We start from the raw sequence: 22030 nt of genomic DNA on the forward strand, positions 1-22030 counted from the left end.
TCTTGGCTTCCCAAAGGGCTGGGATTGGAGGCCTGAGCTTGCTTGCTTTCCCTTCCCAAGTGTGGCCCCGATCTTCTCTCTGGCCTCTGCTCCAGCTCACATTCTCAGATTCCATCTTTGCAAGCTGGTTTTCTGAGAGGAGCCCATCATTTTTGTGGGTAAACACCCTTTACCTTCTAGTAGGGCCAAGACTATACCTGCCCCCTGTGTTCTCAAAGCCAATGTTATGGTTTAAGAGTCTGACCTATCTCTTTTGATGATTCTCCTTTGAATTTCTGAACTCAATCTAGGGTGTGTGAGATGGCTGATGCCTGTAATCCCAGCACTTTGGGAGGCTGAGGTGGGGAGATCACTTGAGGTCAAGAGTTCGAGACCAGCCGGGCCAACATGGTGAAACCCCATCTCAACTAAAAATACAAAAATTAGTGGGGCATGTTGGAGCGCACCCATAATTCCCAGCTACTCGGGAGGCAAGGTGAGAAAATCGCTTGAACCCAGCAGGTTGAGGTTGCAGTGAGCTGAAATCATGCCACTGCACTCCAGCCTGGGTGACAGATGTTGGCCCAGTCTGAAAATCAAACAATCAATAAATAAACTCAATCTTGACAAAGGACTTTGAGTCCTGACATCTAGATGCCCACAAGATAACCACCATGTTTTACATTGTCTTGTTTCCTTTGCAGGTTCCCATTAGAAAACCTAGTCTCATTCCGCTCAGTTCGCACCTCACTTGGTCATTTTGTGCTGATTTCCTTCAGTGAAGCCTTGACTTAGTCTTGAGATAGATCACACCCTCAGTGGTTCCTTTCTTCTACCTGAATGTGCATATGATCTGCTATGTTAGATAGCATAAAACCGAGGTGACCATTCGATATACACAGCTTTTTATTCTGTTTTCTTGGGAATGACATCACTATCTTCTTCAGGCTGTTGTAGCTCTGAAACATTTTGACAATTTTGATGTGGCCAAACATCCTCCAATAAGGACACCTTTAGGTTTTTTTTTTTTTTGTTCTAATATCAGGAACAGATTAATCCCTTCCCTGTATCACTATGAAAGTCATCTATTAACCAAACTTCATCAGTATTTGGGGAATAAATGAATGAATGAGTTTTGGACTTTCACTCTATTATTTATTCTTTTACTTCCATAAATCTGTGTCTAATTCAATCAGTTGGTCAGAAGAAAGCTGAAAACTCAATCAGGATTAACTGGGTGTGACTACAAGATCTAATCAGGTATCACATTCTGATTGGAAGCTGGTGATTGAGAAGGGAAGGGTGGGGTTAGAAAGGTCTATAAAAGCTCCTGAGGGTACCCAGAAGAGACCCACAGCACTCATTCCTGGAGCTACTGCTTGGTTCTCTGAGAGGTCCCAGAACTCTGCAAAGTGAGTCCAGCGTTGGTAAGTCACCACCTGCTTAGGGTCATGCCCATCTGATCAGCAGCCAGCCAGTCAGGGACGGTGACACACATCCCAAAGTGGCACACAATATTTTTCTGTCTGTTTCATGAGATGAACAGATTTAGGCTTTCATTTTTTCTCTAAATGTAGTTTTGTCTTCATCCATCAGATTGTGATTTGTGCTTGGTTTTTGTCATTTTAAAATTCTTATCGAAGCAGGTTTTTAAAAAATATATTAAAAATTTACAGTGAGATGAATTTTTATTTCTTGACGTTTGAAGTTATTTGTTTTTGTGCCCTTCAATTACAGTTCATAGACTTGGTGTTATTGTGATTCTACAAGTGTGCTTTCATTTTCATAAAATCCTTAAAGGTATCCCACACACCAATCTCAAGAGTGCAGTTTTGCTCAGATCGTGGGATTTATTTTTGCCTCTAGGATCCATCAAAAAGTGGTTAATTGTGAGTATGTGGAAGTGATGTCTATAGGAACCTTCATCTTAGAGTTACAGTGCTCTAGAATAGCATGGTAGCACTTTTACAGTTTCTGGTTAATTTTTTTTTTTGAGATGGAGTTTCCCTATTGTTGCCCAGGCTGGAGTGCCATGGTGTGGTTTGGCTCACTGAAATTTCTGCTTCTAGTTGCATGTGATTCTCCTGCTTCAGCCTCCTGAGTAGCTTGGATTATAGGCACTCACCACCATGCCCAGCTAATTTTTGTATTTTTAGTAGACACGGGGTTTTGCCATGTTGGCCATGCTGGCCTCAAACTCCTGACCTCAGGAGATCTGCCCACCTCAGACTCCCAAAGTGCTGGGATTACAGGAGTGAGCCAGCATGCCCAGCTACAGTTAGCATTTCTATACATACCTTCCAAATGCTGTGGAATACCATCACACCACTTTTACAGTTCCAGTGAATTAGTTTGTTTTTTTCTGCGATGTACTCTGAGTGTGTCACCCAGACTGGAGTGCAAGGCCCTGAGCTGGGCTCCCTGGAAACTCTGCCTCTGGGCTTCAAGTGATTCTCCTTCCTCTGCCTCCAGAGTAGCTAGGATTACAGTCATGCATGACCACACCTGGGTAATATTTAAATTAATTAATTTATCAATTTGTTTATTTTTGAGTCAGAGTCCAACTCTGTCACCCAGGCTGGAGTGCAGTGGTACGATGTCGGCTCACTGAAACCTCTGCCTTCTGGAGTCAAATGATTCTTAATTTTTGTATATTTAGTAGAGACATGGTTTCATTATGTAGGCCCAGGCTGTTCTCGAACTCCTGACCTCAAGTGATCTGCCTGCCTTGGTGTCCAGCAGTGTTGGGATTACAGACATGAGCCACAGCACCTGGTCCATTTCTGGTAGAAAATTTTCAAAATAAAAAATAATGGCATCGATTTTAGGGAGTCCCTTTAGCGTTCCCCCAGCATGTTCATGGTGTGAACTGAGAATGGAGGCTGTCTGGGCCCACGGGACACTCTCATTCTCACTGCTTTAGGGTGGTAAGTGACAAGAAATTTTTCCTCAAAGAGGTAGAGCTTGGATTTCAGGATCCTCAGTGGCACTGTCCAGTGGTTCTGGGATTCAGTGGAGCGAAGGATGAAAATTAATGGGTCAATGGTCTCTTTGACCCCTCCCTCCTTGGTGTTTGGAAGATACTCTTCCTGGTACCAGCAGAAGCAGAAGTATAGATGTGAGGCCACCAGGCACAGTGGAATTGGGGTAAAGTAGTAACTTTTCTACCTCTACCAGAGCAATGATATTGGTCCTAGGAGAAGATGAGGTGATTGTGTTTGCCCTGAGAGTGACACATTTTCCCTGGATTTGTCTTCTAGAGATTTTTCTTGCAGATCCATCAGTATGAGGATCCAGGCCCCACCGAGACTCCTGGAGCTGGCAGGGCAGAGCCTGCTAAGAGACCAGGCCTTGGCCATCTCTGCTGTGGAGGAGCTGCCCAGGGTGCTCTATCTCCCACTCTTCATGGAGGCCTTCAGCAGGAGACACTTCCAGACTCTGACGGTGATGGTGCAGGCCTGACCTTTCACATGCCTCCCTCTGGGATTGCTGATGAAGATGCTTCATCTGGAGCCGTTGAAAGCATTGCTGGAAGGGCTTCATAGGCTGCTTATACAGAAGGATCGCCCCAGGTGAGGTGACCCAGGAGGGCTGGTAGATAGGGCTTAGGTGTCCAGGGAAAGAACAGCAGGGTCAGGCAGAGAAGTAACCCAAGTGTGGCCCAGAGTCTTCTGATGGTGTTGGCGAGGAAACTCAGGGAGGCTTTGGCCATTGTCCAGATCCTCAGAGAAAGGACTGCTCACCATACAGGGTCCACTGTGGGAACAGAAACCGGCCTTTACTCAGTGGAAGGTAAAGGGAATAGAAGTGGGGACCAGTCAGAATCCAAAGGGAAAAGGGACCAAGAAAAGACAGAGAGAACAGGGAGCACCGAGGACAGGAGCAGCTGATGTATGGGATGAGAATGAAAGCAAAGGTCAGGGATGGGTCCTTCTAAATTCTGAGCCTCTCCTTTACTTTACCCACAGGAGGTGGAAACTTCAAGTGCTGGATTTGCGGGATGTTGATGAGAATTTCTGGGCCAGATGGCCTGGAGCCTGGGCCCTGTCCTGCTTCCCAGAGGCCATGAGTAAGAGGCAGACAGCAGAGGACTGTCCAAGGATGGGAGAGCACCAGCCCTTAAAGGTGTTCATAGACATCTGCCTCAAGGCAATACCCCAGGATCAATGCCTGAGATACCTCTTCCAGTGGGTTTACCAAAGGAGAGGTTTAGTACATCTGTGCTGTAGTAAGCTGGTCAATCATCTAACGCCAATTAAATATCTCAGAAAGTCATTGAAAATAATGTGCACATGTACCCTAAAACTTAAAGTATAATAATAAAAAAAAGAAAATAATATACCTGAATAGTATTGAGGAGCTGGAAATTCACAACACGTGCTGGCCACATCTGATAAGAAAGCTTCGTTGTTACCTGAAGGAGATGAAGACTCTTGGCAAACTCGTTTTCTCCAGGTGCCATCATTACACGTCAGATAATGAACTCGAAGGACGGTTAGTCGCCAAATTCAGCTCTGTGTTCCTCAGGCTGGAACACCTCCAGTTGCTTAAAATAAAATTGATCACCTTCTTCAGTGGGCACCTGGAACAGCTGATCAGGTGAGAAAGGATTGTGCACTTTGTATGCAGACCACAGCACAGACTTGTTCTGTTACAGCAAACACTAGAAGGCATGTACTGTGTGCCAGCCAGTGGCAACGTCACAGTGAAGGGGACACCAGAATGTCAACACATTGTCCCATTCAGTGTTCCATGTTCTGGAGTGGCTATCACAGGATCACTGAAATAAGGGCAGAGGGGTCACCTGGGGTAGAAGCTAGAGAGGGACATCATGTACAAGCTAGTTAGTGGGGGTTTCAGCTCTATTGGGGGTGCACGTGTGAATTTCCTGTTACAAAGTGTGTTTCAAGTTGATATGATGTCAAAGAGATAATAGAGGAGGGTATGAAAGGAGGGAAAGCGCATCATCCTGTCCATTTCACAATAGAAAGTCTGTCCTCACCAGCTTAGTGATCACGAATGATCCTGTCTCTAATTCCCTGTCTGTAAAAGGTTGTTTTGAACTCCAGGAAAGGTAATTGACATGGGAAATGTGTGCTTCAGGGATGGAGGTGAGGGAGTAGGCATGAGAGTGGTAAAAAGTGACAGTTGGTTTGCAGATGCAGGCATGTCAGGGAGCCCCTGCCAACATGTAGCCCTAGCTGATGTCCCTAGACCTTGCTGAGTTGAGTTCTTTGTGCACATCTCCCACCGGGTACCTGTGGCCCAGAGATGAAGTTTTCTGCTAAAAGATGAAAAAAAAAAAGGCTTTAGAGATTTTATGGCCTTGAACCAATCACACAAGCAATGGTGAAAGGGCTGAGGCTAAAATGGGACAGCCCCTGAACGATCAGGGTCCTCATGATGCAGCAACTTGCATGAGGACCATCATCAGATGGTGGCAACAAACTTGTGTTTGGTTGAAGCAGGTATTTTCCTTGAGGTTATTCCCCACTACCTTCATCTAACTGGTACCATTGCCCAGAACTAACTTCTTGATCTCCACAGGTGCCTCCAGAACCCCTTGGAGAACTTGGAATTAACTTGTGGCAACCTATTGGAAGAGGATGTGAAGTGTCTCTCCCAGTACCCAAGCCTCGGTTACCTAAAGCATCTGAATCTCAGCTACGTGCTGCTGTTCCGCATCAGTCTTGAACCCCTAGGAGCTCTGCTAGAGAAAATTGCTGCCTCTCTCGAGACCCTCGTGTTGGAGGGCTGTCAGATCCACTACTCCCAAGTCAGTGCCGTCCTGCCTGGCCTGAGCCACTGCTCCCAGCTCACCACCTTCTACTTTGGCAGAAATTGCATGTCTATTGACGCCCTGAAGGACCTGTTGCGCCACACCCGTGGGCTCAGCAAGTTAAGCCTGGAGACATATCCTGCCCCTGAGGAGAGTTTGAATTCCTTGGTTCGTGTCATTTGGGAGATCTTCACCCCACTTCGGGCTGAGCTGATGTGTACACTGAGGGAAGTCAGGCAGCCCAAGAGAATCTTCATTGGCCCCACCCCCTGCCCTTCCTGTGGCTCATCACCGTCTGAGGAACTGGAGCTCCATCTTTGCTGCTAGGGAAGGCGTGCCCAGTGGGGTAGAGAAATCCAAAGTTCTCTTCCAGGCACTTGGACACTAAAATCTACTATGTAGGTGCAAACTATTTTTCTCTTTTCTTATTTATTTCATTTTTAAATAATTCCAAAATTTTTATTAAAGACAATTTGAGACAGGGTTTCTCTGTGTTGCTCTGGGATCCTCCTGCCTCCGCTGGGCTTATGGGATCCTCCTGCCTCAGCTTCCTAAAGTGCTGGGATTACTGGCGTGAGTGACTGTGTCCAGGCCACATGCAACTTAAAGGAGGCACAGGGAAGTGCTCAGTGTGAGGGAAAAAAACATAACAGCAGGGGGCAAGGCTGGAGGAAAATGTTGAGGTGACATGAATGAGAACTTCAGGGACCCGTGTCCTACAGAGTCGGAAAGAGAAGCTAAAGTTCTACAGTGATGAGAATGTTATCCCTGCAAGGATGGTTACCAAGGAATATCAGAAATAAAGAGCCCCTGAATGAAAACTTTTAACCTGTTGTAGCAATTTATCCACCAGAAATATCTAGTTATTGAGTTACTGATGGAAAAATAATGAAATACTACTTTGTCTGTGATTGAGTTTCAGCTGTAGAACATCAAAGCAACCAAATAAAATTTGATCATTTTAAGTATTTCCCACCCATTCTTGTTCTTTGTTTTGTTTTGGAGACAAAATCTCAGTTCGTCATTTAGGCTGGAGTGCAGTGGTGCAATCTGGGCTCATTGCAATCCTTTCCTTCAGGGCTCAAGTGATTCTTGTGCCTCAACCACTCAAATAGCTGGGACTGCAGGCACGTTCCACCAAGACTGGCTGATTTTTGTATTTTTAATAGAGATGGGGTTTTTCCATGTTGATCAGCCTGGTCTGAAGATCCTGGCTTCGAGTGATCCACTGACCTTGGCCTCCCAAAGCGCTGGGAAAACAGGCATACAGATGATCTCCACCCATTCTTTACTTCTCTTCAGTCATCAGTTTTTTTCTTACTTTTTTGCCCAAGGGGAGCAGCTTGGTCAGGCACGAAGGGATGGGCAGAGAGGGGCCCCAAGGAGAAGATAGGAATGGGGTGGTGCCACGCTCTCACAAGATGTGCGGATGCCAGGCCCAGAAGGCATAGCTGGGGCCATCCATCAGGGGGCCAGGGTGAGAAGCAGAAATGGCACCTGCTTCAAGGACCTGGCCAGCTATCTGGCCACTGTGCCCATCCTGCTAACAGTGTCAAGCTCCCAGGTCTTGAAGGGAGGTTCTATGCGGAACCACCCCATGCTGTGTTTCCGAGATCCGCCCCCCATAGGGGTGACCAGCCCGATTGCTGGGCCTGGGAACCATGAACCACTCCTGGAGGCACCCCCCTTGACTGGGTCATGAGGCAGGCCTGTGCTCCATTTCCCTGAGGCATCCAGCTGTGCCACCCACACCCTCTCATGGCAAAATGGAACCTTGTCCCAGGTCTGGAGTCTCCACCACAGCCTCTACTTCACTGCTCACTGCCTGCTGTTAGCCTGCAAGCTCCTGGATGATAGTGCAGTTGGGGCTGGTTAAACCACACCCAGGAGCATTGGGTTTGTTTGTGCGGGGTTGGCCAGAGCTGCTGTGTACCTGCTTCTCAACTGTCACTTCTGCAGGGAAACACAGAGAAAGGGCACAGCCAAGGCTGCGTACACTTCAGAGCTGATGGGAGCCTGGGACAAGAGGGAGTCCTGGTCCTCCTGAGTTGGCAGGGCAGTAGCTCCAAAGATGCAACTGAAGCTGTCCAGGTCACAGTTACCAAATGAGGTCCCCCAGTACTCTCGAGGGTCCAGGAGATCCCCCCTTCTCCTGCAGCTTGGGGGTGTCCGCTCTCACTGCCTCATCTCTCATGGCACCTGCTCTAATTTTGGAGTGTGGTTGTGGTCAAGCCCAGATGCTGTCACAGCCCAGGCGGGTCTGTGCACACTCGGATCAGTGCTGATGCACCATCCCACTGCTGTCTTGAACCCTCTGGACTTTGGGCCTTGATGAGTGTAGGAGGGAGGCTGAGGGGTGTTGCGGACTGATCAGCACTGGTCTTTGGATGCTCCTTGGTACAAGTGACCTGGACTCCATGGTTGGTGGTGGGAGGCAGACAGAATCCTGGACAGGAAGGTGAGGGTCACTGGTGAAGCTCCACCTTCTGATCAAGGAGGGCCTGAAGCCCGTGGGCTCGGCCACCAGTCCTATGGACCAGAGTGGGAACATGTGTTGCCTTTTCTGTGCCTGCTCATGGCCACCTATGACCCAATAAGTGCATACTTTCTCCTGTCTGATGTCAAAAAAACCCCAGACTCAGGGAGAACATTAGGAAGACCAGTGGCAGAGAGGAACTACCCACTGTTGGGATGATTTTCCTGTAGAGACAAGCAACCCACTCCGGGTCGTTTTCTCTGCTGAGAGCTGTAGAGATGATGAGATGACTTTCCTGCAGAGAGCAGCAACCCACTCCAGGGCCTCCTCTCTACTGAGAGCTGTGGTGATGATGGAATAACCTGCCAGGAGGGAGGGGTCACGCACCCCAGGGCCTCCTCTCTGCTCAGAGCTAAACACTCATCAGGACGCCCTGGCTGCAGAAAGAAGTTACCCACTGTGGGTCTCTGAGCTGTTCTATTGCTCAGTAAAGCTCCTCTTTATCTCACTCACCCTCCACTTGCCTGCATATTTCACTCTTCCTGGTCACAGGACAAAAACTTGAGACCCGCCTAATGGTGGGGTAAAAGAGCAATAACACAAATAAAGCTGAAACATGCCCCTTGCTCACCAAATTGTAGGTGAAGAGAAAAAGAGAAGAGCGACTACTCTTCCAGGAGCCCAGATGTGGGAGCTTCCTGAGCCAGGGCTGTGACTCCCTTTTGGGGGTTCTGCAGTTCCTGGCATTTCCAAGCTTTCAGTGTTGGTGTCACTGTGTATTCCAGTGACAACCATGGAAGCTGTTTGTGCTGTGCCTGATTCATTTGCAGCCTTGCAGAAATCTGGCACCCATGCTGGCACCTGGAGCTGCCCATCCCACTGCTGCAGCAGCAGCAGCCGGTGACCGTCCAAAGTGGCCAGACCCCCTGCTCACTCACACACCCCTCACCACTCCAGCCCTGACCCGCCCTTAATAGGCATGTGCTCCAGGCCTGAAACATGAGCCAAGCATAGTCTACCAGGCTGCATGGGCAGAACGAACCCAGTGAACCCCATCAAAACTCTGGCAAAGGTGCCCCCAGCCACAGAGGTTTCTGGCCAGAAGAGTCACATTCCAAGGATTCCAGAAGAGAAAATTACTTAAACACAAAGAAAGACAATAAGAAAAGGATGGAAGAGAGAGGTCTCTAAACAACCAAAAAACAAGAAATGAAATGGGAGCACTAAGCCTTTATCAATAAAAACAATGAATATAATTTATCTCAATTCTGCAAGTGAAAGGCATAGGGTCTTTGAATGAGTAAAAAAATACGACCCTACTATAGGCTGTTTTCCAGAAACTCAATTCACCTATAAGCATACATGTAGATGGAAAGTGAAGGGGTAGAATAAGATATTCCATGCAACTGGAAACCAAAAACAGCAAGAGTAGCTGTACTTATATCAGGTAAAATAGATGCCAAATCTCACAATGCACTCAGGAAAAACAGAGTACAAATCTGAGCTTGTAAAATAATAGACTACGCTTACACAAACTATGCCTAGAAAGAACATACATCAAAATAATAGAAGCCAAAAATGACAAATCCACATGCAACATCATATTGAATGAAGAAACGTTGAAAGTATTCCTGCTAGGAACTACAAGCAGACAAAAATGCTCACTTTATCCACTTGTAATCAACATAGGACTGAAAATTTTTGTCAGAGCAATCTGGTAAGCAAAAGGAATAAAGTATAATTAAATTGGAAAGAAGGAAGTGAAACTACCTGTGTTTGCCAATGATGTGATCATATGTGCTTAGAAAACTGGAAAGATTCCACCAAGACTCGTAGATGCGATAAATGAATTCACTTAAATCTCAGGTACAACATGAATATGTACAAATCAGTACCACTGTTTGATACCAACAACAAGCAAGCTGAAAATCAATTCAAGAACTCCATCCCTTCACAATAGTTGCAAAACAACAACAAAAACAGTGACAATAACAAAAACAACCTAGGAATACACTTAACCATTAGGTAAAGGATCTCTATTAGATGAACTACAAGACACTGCTGAAAAAAATCATAGACAACAAAAAAGTAGAAAAACATCCCATGCTCATGGATTGACAGACACAATATTGTGAAAATGACCACACTGCCCAAAGCAATCTAAAAACTGCAAACATCAAACATCAATCTAAAAACGTCAGTCTAAAAATTTCATACACCAAAATACAAACACCATTTTCACAAGATTAAAAAAGAATCCTAAGATTCATATGGAGATGAAAAAGAGGCTGAAGAGCCAAAGCAATCCTAAGCAAAATGAACAAATATGGAGGCATCACATTACCTGACTTCAATTTATACAGTAAGGCAATAGTAAGCAAAACTGCGTGGTGCCAGTATGAAGGTCGAGACATAGACCAATGGAATGGAATAGAGAACCCCGGAATAAAGCCACATACTTACAACCCAGCGGTAGGACTGCTGCTTCTCAGTTTGTGCTGAGTGATGCCCCTTGGGGATATGGGGCCAAAGTTACTGGATTTTTCCCCCAAGAAAACCAGAGAGTGAATTGGGATATCCTGTGTGATTTTTAGACTGACTATTGCCATAGTGCTTAGGTCGTCTCCAGGTGCCCAGAGACTCAATCACCAACCAGTGTCCACATTCTTGTCACCGCTGCAAGAAAGAGTTTAGGAAGTAGGCAGAATGAAGCAAAAGGCAAGAAGTGTCTATTGCAAAGCAAAGGAACACACTCAAGAGAGGGCTTATTCAAGAGAGCGAGTCAGGTACAAGAGAGTTTGGGTTTCTAATTTTATAGGATTTCTAAGGAGAGGTTGAAATAATCATTAGGATTTTAAGAAAAAATGGTGAAGTTTTCCTAGAACTGAGGTGTCACTTATTTATTTATTTATTTATTTATATATTTATTTATTTATTTATTTATGTTTTGAGATGGAGTTTCGCTCTTGTTGCCCAGGCTGGAGTGCAATGGCGCGATCTTGGCTGACTGCAACCTCCGCCTCCCGGGTTCAAGCAATACTCCTGCCTCAGCCTCTGGAGTAGCTGGGGTTACAGACATGCACCACCACACTCGGCTAATTTTGTATTTTTAGTAGAGACGAGATTTCTCCATGTTGGTCAGGGTGGTCTCAAACTCCCGACACCAGGTGATCCGCCTGCCTCAGGTTCCCAAAATGTTGGGATTACAGGCATGAGCCACTGCACCTGGCTAGGTGTTAACTATTTTTATACTAAATATGGGCATTCTCAGAACCGTCCTGGCGCTGGTGTGTGACTTACTGTCATAATAGGTGTATAATTAGGCCTGGGGTAGGGCAAGGGTCAAACCCAGTGCCATGTCTGACCAATTCAGTGTCAGCCAGCATAGCCCCTTCCTGCTTGCTCGGATCTTATTGGTCAAGGCTTATCCTTATTCTTGCAGCTAATTTTACAAGCTCTTTTCTTGCTGCTATATGAAATCACTGCTTGATATTTTCATGCTTCTCCTGTGACCAGCCAGCTTTCCTATTTTATGGGTATTTCTTTTCTTCTCCCTTCCCTTCCCTTCTCTTCCCTTCCCCTCCTCTCCCCTCCCCTCCCCTCCACTGTCTTGTCTTGTCTTGTCTTGTCTTGTCTTGTCTTGTCTTGTCTTTCTTTCTTTCTTTCTTTCTTTCTTTCTTTCTTTCTTTCTTTCTTTCTTCCTTCCTTCCTTCCTTCCTTCCTTCCTTCCTTCCTTCCTTCCTTCCTTTCTTTCTTTCTTCTTTCCACTTTAAGTTCTGGGATACATGTGCAGAATGTGCAGTTTTGTTACATACGTATTCACATGCCATGGTGGTTTGCTGCGCCCATCAACCCGTCATCTACATTAGGTATTTCTCCTAATGCTACCCCTCTCCTAGCCCTCCACACCCCGAGAGGCCCTGATGTGTAATGTTCCCCTATCTGTGACCATGAGTTCTCATTGTTCAACTCCCACTTATGTGGTGTTTTGGTTTACTGTTCCTGTGTTAGTTTGCTGAGAATGATGGTTACTAGCTTCATCCATGTCCCTGCAAAGGAAATGAACTTATTTTTTATGACTGCATAGTATTCCATGATGTATATGTGCCACATTTGCTTTATCCAGTCTATCATTGATGGGCATTTGGGTTGGTTCCAAGTCTTTGCTGTTGTGAATAGTGCTGCAATAAACATACTTGTGCATGTGTCTTTATAGTAGAAGGATTTATAATCCTTTGGATATATACCCAGTAAAGGGATTGCTGGATCAAATGGTATTTCTGGTTCTAGATCCTTGAGGAATTGCCACACTGTCTTCCACAATGGTTGAACTAATTTACACTCCCACCAACAGTGTCAAAGCATTCCTATTTCTCCACATCCTTTCCAGCATATGTTGTTTCCTGACTTTTTAATGATCACCATTCTAACTGGCATGAGATGGTATCTCACTGTGGTTTTGATTTGCATTAGAGAAATGCAAATTAAATGACCAGTGGTGATGAACATTTTTTCATATGTTTGTTGGCTGGATAAATGGTTTTTTTGGAGAGTTGTCTGTTAGTATCCTTCACCCACTTTTTGACAGTGTTGTTTGTTTTTTTCTTGTAAATTTGCTTAAGTTCCTTGTAGATTCTGGATATTAGCCATTTGTCTGATGGATAGATTGCAAAAAATTTTCCCATTCTATAGGTTGCCTGTTGACTCTGATGATAGTTTCTTTTGCTGTGCAAAAGCTCTTTATTGTAATTAGATCCCATTTGTCAATTTTGGCTTTTGTTGCCATTGGTTTTAGCGTTTTAGCCATGAAGTCTTTGCCCATGCCTATGTCCTGAATGGTATCACCTAGGTTTTCTTCTAGGGTTTTTATGGCTTTAGGTCTTACATTTAAGTCTTTAATCCATCTTGAGTTAATTTTTGCATAAGGTGAAAGGAAGGGGTTCAGTTTCAGTTTTCTGCATATGGCTAGCCAGTTTTCCCAACACCATTTATTAAATACGGAATCCGTTCCCCATTAGCTGTTTTTGTCAGGTTTGTCAAGGATCAGATGGTTGTAGATGTGTGGCATTATTTGTGAGTCCTCTGTTCTGTTCCATTGGTCTACATATCTGTTTTGATAACTGTACCATGTTGTTTTGGTTACTGTAGCCTTGTCGTATAGTTTGAAGTCAGGTAGCGTGATGCCTCCAGCTTTGTTCTTTTTGCTTAGGATTGTGTTGTGTATACAGGTTCTTTTTTGCTTCCATATGAAGTTTTAAGTAGTTTTTTCTAATTCTGTGAAGAAACTCCATTAGAGCTTGATGGGGATAGCATTGAATCTATAAATTACTTTGGGCAGTATGGCCATTTTCATGATATTGATTCTTCAGACCCATGAGCATGGAATGTTTTTCCATGTGTTAGTGTCCTCTCTTATTTCCTTAAGCAGTGGTTTGTAGTTCTCCTTGAAGAGGTCCTTCACATCCCTTGTAAGTTGTATTCCTATGTATTTTATTTTCTTTTAGCAATTGTGAATGGGAGTTTACTCATGATTGGCTCTCCGTTTGTCTATTGTTGATGTATAAGAATGATTTTGATTTTTGCACATTGATTTTGTATCCTGAGACTTTGTTGAAGTTGCTTATCAGCTTTAGGAGATTTTGGGCTGAGACGATGGGGTTTTCTAAATATACAATCATGTCATCTGCAAACAGAGACAATTTGACTTCCTCTCTTCCTATTTGAATACTTTTTATTTCTTTCTCTTGCCTGATTGCCCTGGCCGGAACTTCCAATACTATGTTGAATAGGAGTGGTGAGAGAGGGCATCCATGCATTGTGCTGGTTTTCAAAGGGAATGCTTCTAGCTTTTGCCCATTCAGTATGATATTGGCTGTGGTTTTGTCATAAATGGCTCTTATTACTTTTACATACGTTCCATCAATGCCTAGTTTATCTAGAGTTTTTAGCCTGAAAGGGTGTTGAATTTTATCAAAGGCCTTTTCTGCACATACTGAAATAATCATGTGGTTTTTGTCATTGGTTCTGTTTATGTGATGGATTACGTTTATTGATTTGCGTAAGTGGAACCAGCCTTGCGTATCAGGGATGAAGCCGACTTGATATTGGTGGATAAGCTTTTTGATGTGCTGCTGGATTCGGTTTGCCAGTATTTTATTGAGGATTTTTGCATCGATGTTCATCAGGGATATTGGTCTAAAATTCTGTTTTTTTGTTGTGTCTCTGCGAGGCTTTGGTGTCAGGATGATGCTTGCCTCATAAAATGAGTTAGGGAGGTTTCCCTCTTTTTCTATTAAGTGGAATAGTTTCAGAAGGAATGGTACCAGCTCCTCCTTGTACCTCTGGTAGAATTCGACTGTGAATCCATCTGGTCCTGGACTTTTTTTGGTTGGTAAGCTATTAATTATTTCCTCAATTTCAGAGCCTGTTATTGGTCTATTCAGAGATTCACCTTCTTCCTGGTTTATTCTGGGGAGGGTGTATGTGTTGAGGAATTTATCCATTTCTTCTAGATTTTCTAGTTTATTTGCATAGAGGTGTTTATAGTATTCTCTGATGGTAGTTTGTATTTCTGTGGGATCCGTGGTGATATGCCCTTTATCATTTTTTATTGCGTCTATTTGATTCTTCTATCTTTTCTTCTTTATTAGTCTTGCTAGCAGTCTATCAATTCTGTTGATCTTTTCAAAAAACCAGCTCCTGGATTCATTGATTTTTTGAAGGGGTTTTTGTGTCTCTATTTCCTTCAGGTCTGCTCTGATCTTAGCTATTTCTTGCTTTCTGCTAGCTTTTGAATATGTTTGCTCTTGCTTCTCTAGTTCTTTTAATTGTGATGTTAGGTTGTCAATTTTGGATGTTTCCTGCTTTCTCTTGTGGGCATTTAGTGCTATAAATTTCCCTCTACACACTGCTTTGAATGTGTCCCAGAGATTCTGGTATGTTGTGTCTTTTTTCTCATTGGTTTCAAAGAATGTCTTTATTTCTGTCTTCATTTCGTTATGTACCCAGTAGTCATTCAGGAGCAGGTTGTTCAATTTCCATGTAGTTGAGCGGTTTTGAGTGAGTTTCTTTTATTATTATTATTATGCTTTAAGTTTTAGGGTACATGTGAACAACGTGCAGGTTTGTTACATATGTATACGTGTGCCATGTTGGTGTGCTGCACACATTAACTCGTCATTTAGCCTTAGGTATACCTCCTAATGGTATCCTATGCAGCCATAAAAAATGATGAGTTCATGTCCTTTGTAGGGACATGGATGAAGCTGGAAACCATCATTCTCAGCAAACTATCACAAGCACAAAAAACCAAACACTGCATGTTCTCACTCATAGCTGGGAATTGAACAACGAGAACACATGGACACAGGAAAGGGAACATCACACACTGAGTGAGTTTCTTAATCCTGAGTTCTAGTTTGATTGCACTGTGGTCTGAGAGACAGTTTGTTTTAATTTCTGTTCTCTTACATTTACTGAGGTGTGCTTTACTTCCAACTATGTGGTCAATTTTTGGAATAAGTGCAGTGTGGTGCTGAGAAGAATGTATATTCTGTTGATTTTGGGTGGTGAGTTCTGTAGATGTCTATTAGGTCCGCTTGGCGCAGAGCTGAGTTCAATTCCTGTATATCTTTGTTAACTTTCTGTCTCATTGATGTGTCTAATGTTGACAGTGGGGTGTTGAAGTCTCCCATTATTATTGTGTGGGAGTCTAAGTCTCTTTGTAGGTCTCTAAGGACTTGCTTTATGAATCTGGGTGCTCCTGTATTGGGTGCATCTATATTTAGGATAGTTAGCTCTTCTTGTTGAATTGATCCCTTTACCATGATGTAATGGCCTTCTTTGTCTCTTTTGATCTTTGTTGGTTTAAAGTCTGTTTTATCCGAGACTAGGATGGCAACTCCTGCCTTTTTGTGTTTTCCATTTGCTTGGAAGATCTTCCTCCATCCCTTTATTTTGAGCCTATGTGTGTCTCTGCATGTGAGATGGGTTTCCTGAATACAGCACACTGATGGGTCTTGACTCTTTATCCAATTTGCCAGTCTGTGTTTTTTAATTGGAGCATTGAGCCCATTTACATTTTAGGTTAATATTGTTATGTGTGAATTTGATCCTGTCATTATGATGTTAGCTGGTTATTTTGCTCTTTAGTTGATGCAGTTTCTTCCTAGTATTGATGGTCTTTCCAATTTGGCATGTTTTTGAAGTGGCTGGTACCAGTTGTTCCTTTCCGTGTTTAGTGCTTCCTTCAGGAGCTCTTATAGGGCAGGCCTGGTGGTGACAAAATCTCTCAGCATTTGCTTGTCTGTAAAGGAATTTATTTCTCCTTCACTTATGAAGCTTAGTTTGGTTGCATATGAAATTCTGGGTCAAAAATTCTTTTCTTAAGAATGTTGAATATAGGCCCCCACTCTCTTCTAGCTTGTAGAGTTTCTGCCGAGAGATCCGCTGTTAGTCTGATGGGCTTCCCTTTGTGGGTAACCCGACCTTTCTCTCTGGTTGCCCTTAACATTTTTTCCTTCATTTCAACTTTGGTGAATCTGACGATTATGTGTCTTGGAGTTGCTCTTCTCAACGAGTATCTTTGTGGCATTCTCTGTATTTCCTGAATTTGAATGTTGGCCTGCCTTGCTAGATTGGGAAAGTTCTGCTGGATAATATCCTGAAGAGTGTTTTCCAGCTTGGTTCCATTCTCCCCATCACTTTCAGGTACAGCAGTCAGACATAGATTTGGTCTTTTCACATAGTCCCATATTTCTTGGAGGCTTTGTTCATTCCCTCTTATTCTTTTATCTCTGAACTTCTCTTCTCACTTCATTTCATTCATTTGATCTTCCCTCACTGATACCCTTTCTTCCAGTTGATTGAATCAGCTACTGAGGCTTGTACATTTGTTACGTAGTTCTCGTGCCATGGTTTTCAGCTCCATCAGGTCCTTCAAGGAATTCTCTGCATTGGTTATTTTAGTTAGCCATTCATCTAATTTTTTTTCAATGTTTTTGACTTCTTTGCCATGGGTTCGAACTTCCTCTTTTAGCTCAGAGTAGTTTGATCATCTGAAGCCTTCATCTCTGAACTCATCAAAATCCTTCTCCCTCTAGCTTTGTTCCATTGCTGGTGAGGAGCTGCGTTCCTTTGGAGGAGGAGAGGAACTCTGATTTTTAGAGTTTCCCGTTTTTCTGCTATGTTTTTTCCCCATCTTTGTGGTTTTATCTACCTTTGGTCTTTGATGATGCTGATGTGCAGACTTGGTTTTGGTGTGGATGTCCTTTCTGTTTGTTAGTTTCCCTTCTAAAAGTCAGGACCCTCACTGCAGGTCTGTTGGAGTTTGCTGGAGGTCCACTCCAGAACCCGTTTGCCTGGGTATCAGCAGCAGAGGCTGCAGAACAGTGGATATTGGTGAACAGCAAATGTTGCTGCCTGATCATTCCTGTGGAAGTTTTGTCTCAGAGGAGTACCTGGCCATGTGAGGTGTCAGTCTGCCCCTGCTGGTGGGTGCCTCCCAGTTAGGCTACTTAGGGGTCACAGACCCATTTGAGGAGGCAGTCTGTCCATTCTCAGATCTCCAGCTGCGTGCTGGGAGAACCACTATTCTCTTCAAAGCTGTCAGACAGGGACATTTAAGTCTACAGAGGATTCTGCTGCCTTTTGTTTGGCAATGCCCTGCCCCCAGAAATGGAGTCTGCGGAGGCAGGCAGGCCTCCTTGAGCTGCAGTGGGCTCCACCCAGTTCCAGCTTCCTGGCTGCTTTGTTTACCTACTCAAGCCTCGGCAATGGCAGGCGCCCCTCCCCCAGCCTTGCTGCCACCTTGCAGTTTGATCTCAGACTGCTGTGCTAGCAATGAGTGAGGCTCCGTGGGCATAGGACCTTTTGAGCCAGTCACGGGATATAATCTCCTGGTGTGCCATTTGCTAAGACTGTTGGAAAAGCACAGTATTAGGGTGGGAGTGACCGGATTTTACAGGTGCCATCTGTCACCCCTTTCTTTGACTAGGAAAGGGAATTCCCTGACTCCTTGCACTTCCCAGGAGAGGCAATGCCTCACGCTCCTTTGGCTCACGCTCGGTGCACTGCACCCACTGTCCTGCACCCACTTTCTGACACTCCCCAGTGAGAAGAACCTGGTACCTCAGTTGGAAATGCAGAAATCACCCGTCTTCTGCACCGCTCATGCTGGGAGCTGTAGACTGGAGCTGTTCCTATTCGGCCATCTTGGCTCAACCCCCTAGTTAATTTTTTATCTTTAATAGAGACAGGGTTTCATCATGTTGGCCAGAGTGGTCTTGAACTCCTGACTGAAGTGATCCACCCACCTCAGTCTCTGAAAGTGCTGAGATTACAGATGTGAGCCACTGTGCCTGGTCAATTGCTGGACGTTCATGATACACCTGGAGTATCCACAGTATCACAAGGGCCATTTTTTTCCATAATCCAATTTATTTATATTATTGGTAGTGAGCTAATGTTGATGTCCCCAAGGTAGCAATTTAGTGACTATACCAATGATAAACGTTTCCATGCATCACGTGGTCAATAGCATTTGCTACCAAGTGCCACCTTCCATGCTCAGCAGTGGGAACACAGGATGATGGAGACAAAGTTCCTGACCTTTAGCAACAATATCGAACAAGTGAGATTGTCAAGAAAGAAGAAATCATTGTAAAACATACCATACCCCTACAATTCCGTAATCATGCTCCTGGATATTTAATGAAGTGAGTAAACCCACACCTGGATGTTTACAGCAACTTATTCATAATCGCCAAAACTTGGAAGCTAGCAAGTTGCCCTTCGGTCAGTGACTGGATAAGCAAACTGATCCATCCAGTCAGTGAACTATTATAAAGCTGTAAAAAGACATGAAAAATTCCTAAATGCACGTTATTGTACAAGTGAAAGAAGGCAATCTGAAAAGACTCATCCTGTTAGACATTTCAGAAAAAGCTTTTGCATTTTTCTAAGGAGACAGTAGAAAGCCCAGTGGATGCAAGGGGTTGGGAGTACAATGGGATCAATGGGAAGAGGACAGAGGACTTTTAGGGAAAGAAAACTACTCTCCATGATGCTCTAATGGTGGATACATGTCATTATCCCTTTGTTAAAATACACAGAATTTACAAAACCAGCAATGATCCCTCATGTGAACTATGGACATTGGGTGATAATGATGTGTCCCTGTGGCTCATTGGTTGTGACGAATGCTCTGTGCTGGTGTGGGTGCTGATCCTGTGGGGGTGCTGTGTATTGAAGGGGGAAGAAGGTAGATGAGAACTCTGCAGTTTCTGCTTAGTTTTTCTGTGAATCTAAAACTGCTGTAAAGAAAAAAATAGGCTGGGCGTGGTGGCTCACGTCTATAGTCGTAGCATTTTGGGAAGCCGAGGCGGGTGGATCACCTGAGGTCAGGGGTTCCAGACCAGCCTGGCTAAAATGACAAAACCCTGTCTCTACTAAAAAAAAAAAATAATAATAATACAAAAATTAATCAGGTGTGGTGGTGCATGCCTGTAATCCCAGCTACTCTGGAGGCTGAGACAGGAGAATTGCTTGAACTCTCGAGGCAGAGGTTGCAGTGAGCTGAGATCGTACCACTGCACTCCAGCCTGGGTGAAAGAGTAAGACTCCATCTCCAAAATAAATAAATAAATAAACTCAAGGCTGGGTGCGGTGGCTCATGCCTATAAGGGCTCACTCCCAGCAATTTAGGAGGCCGAGGCAGGTGGATCGCTTGAGCCCAGAATTTCAAGACCAGTCTGGGCAACATGGTGAAACCTGGTCTTCACTAAGAATACAAAAATAAGCCAGGCATGATGGTGCATGCCTGTTGTTCCAGCTACTAGGGGGACTGAGGCAGGGAGATCACCTGAGCCTAGGAGGTCAAGGCTGCAGTAAGCCGTGATCATGCCACTGCACTCCAATCTGGACGACAGAGTGAGACTTTGTCTCCAAATAAAATAAAATAAAATAAAATAAAATAAAATAAAATAAAATAAACACAATATTTTTTAAAACTGTAATGTTTCCTTTCAAAGCTAAAATTGTATTATTCTAAATATATTTTAAAGAAGAAATGATTATTGTTCAGTGTCTTTAAAATTGGTTTTTAAAATCTCATTTGTTTTGACATTTCAAACCAAGTTAACTATTCTTTTTCTCACCCTCCTTGAGACGGAGTCTTCCTCTTTCACCCAGGCTGGAGTGCAGTGGTGCATTCTTGGCTCACTGCAACCTTTGCCTCGCAGGTTCAAGCGATTCTCTTGCCTCAGCCTCCTGACTATCTGGGATTACAGGCACCTGTCACCACGCCAGGCTAATTTATTGTATTTTTCATAGAGACAGGGTTTCATCATGTTGGCCAGGCTGGTCTGGAACTCCTGACCTCGTGACCTACCCACCTCGGCCTCCCAAAGTGCCAGGAATACAGGCATGAACCACCACACCTGGCCATTAACCATTCTTAAAATATCACGTTGCATTCTTTAAAAGTTCTAATCTTTCATATACATAAGTTACAACACAAATATTTATACTCTAATAGTATTCACATTATAGTAAATTTTTTTTCATGTTCTGTCGCCTAGGCCGGAGTGCGTGGTGCGATCTCGTCTCATTGCAACCCTCACCTCCCGGGTTCAAGTGATTGTCCTGCCTCAGCCTCCTGAATACCTGGGATTACAGGCGAATGCCACCATTCCCAGCAAATTTTGTGTATTTTTAGTAGAGATGGGGTTTCACCATGTTGGCCAGGCTGGTCTCAAAATCGCGAGGCTGCCTTGGCCTCCCAAAGTGGTGGGATTAGAAGTGTGAGACAGCATGCCCAGCCATAATAATAAATTTTATTTTATCTTTTTTTTTTGAGACGGAGTTTTGCTACTGTTGCCCAGGCTGGAGTGCAATGGCTCAGTCTGAGCTCACCACAACCTCCACCTCCCAGGTACAAACGATTCTCCCGCCTCAGCCTATCAAGTAGCTGCAATTACAGACGTGTGCCACCACGCCTGGCTAATTTTTTGTATTTTAAGTAGAGAAGGGGTTTCTTCATGTTGCTCAGGCTGGTCTCAAACTCCCAACCTCAGATAATCCACCTGACTCAGCCTCCCAAAGTGCTGGAATTACAGGTATGACCCACTGCACCTGGCTCATAATAGTACATTTGTAAAAACACCATAAAATATAATCCTTGCAACACTCAATTATACCATCTAGTCGGATCTATCAGCAGATGGCACCTGAGGCATACGAATTAGAAATTTTGATCTTATTATGAATGAATCCAGTCCAGAAATGCCCACCCTGCCCCTGCTGGCTCCTGGGGCTCTGCTCTTTGGGGGAATCATGATGAAATTGTGGCAGAGAGTAGAAGTTGAGCCCCATTGCATGCCCTGAGTTCTTGTTGCCTCTCTATTGTCAGGAAAAGGAGGTGAGATTGAAAGATGAAAAGTGCTGGGACTTCTGCTGAGAAGAGAAAAAAGAACAAGATGTATTGATCTTACTGTATGCCAGACCCCATGCCAAGCCCTAAACATGAACCATCTCATTGGATCCTACCAAGGTTCCAGAAGCTGTTGGACATCATCATCCTCATTTTACAGGAAGCTGAGGCTCTTGGCTAACATCCCTGACAGCAACACCAGCCCCTGAGTACTCAGCAGGATCCTTCACTTGGGTGACCATTATGCAGGCTTCCTCAGCACAGGGAAGGTCACTCATCACCCACAGGCACTTGATCGTTATCCACCCTTTGATGATGTCAGATTCCAGAACACGCTGCACTAGTCTCTTCCTTCATAGGGAGAGAG

At 44.3% G+C, this 22030-nt stretch overlaps 1 long non-coding RNA gene and 1 pseudogene across 1 annotated transcript; one reads left to right on the top strand and one right to left on the bottom strand.

Annotated features, from left to right (window-relative positions):
* Window positions 1-863: 863 nt before the first annotated feature.
* On the bottom strand, window positions 864-21977 carry LOC134729808 (uncharacterized). Its single transcript, XR_010111260.1, has 3 exons — window positions 21780-21977; window positions 4322-4570; window positions 864-3735 (listed from the first exon to the last, which is right to left on the bottom strand). It is a non-coding gene; the product is annotated as an uncharacterized LOC134729808 (long non-coding RNA).
* LOC134729806 (PRAME family member 2-like) lies at window positions 3265-6085 on the top strand (annotated as a pseudogene).
* Window positions 21978-22030: the final 53 nt, after the last annotated feature.

This window comes from Pan paniscus, chromosome 1, assembly GCF_029289425.2.
Source record: "Pan paniscus chromosome 1, NHGRI_mPanPan1-v2.0_pri, whole genome shotgun sequence".
Lineage (NCBI taxonomy): Eukaryota > Metazoa > Chordata > Mammalia > Primates > Hominidae > Pan > Pan paniscus.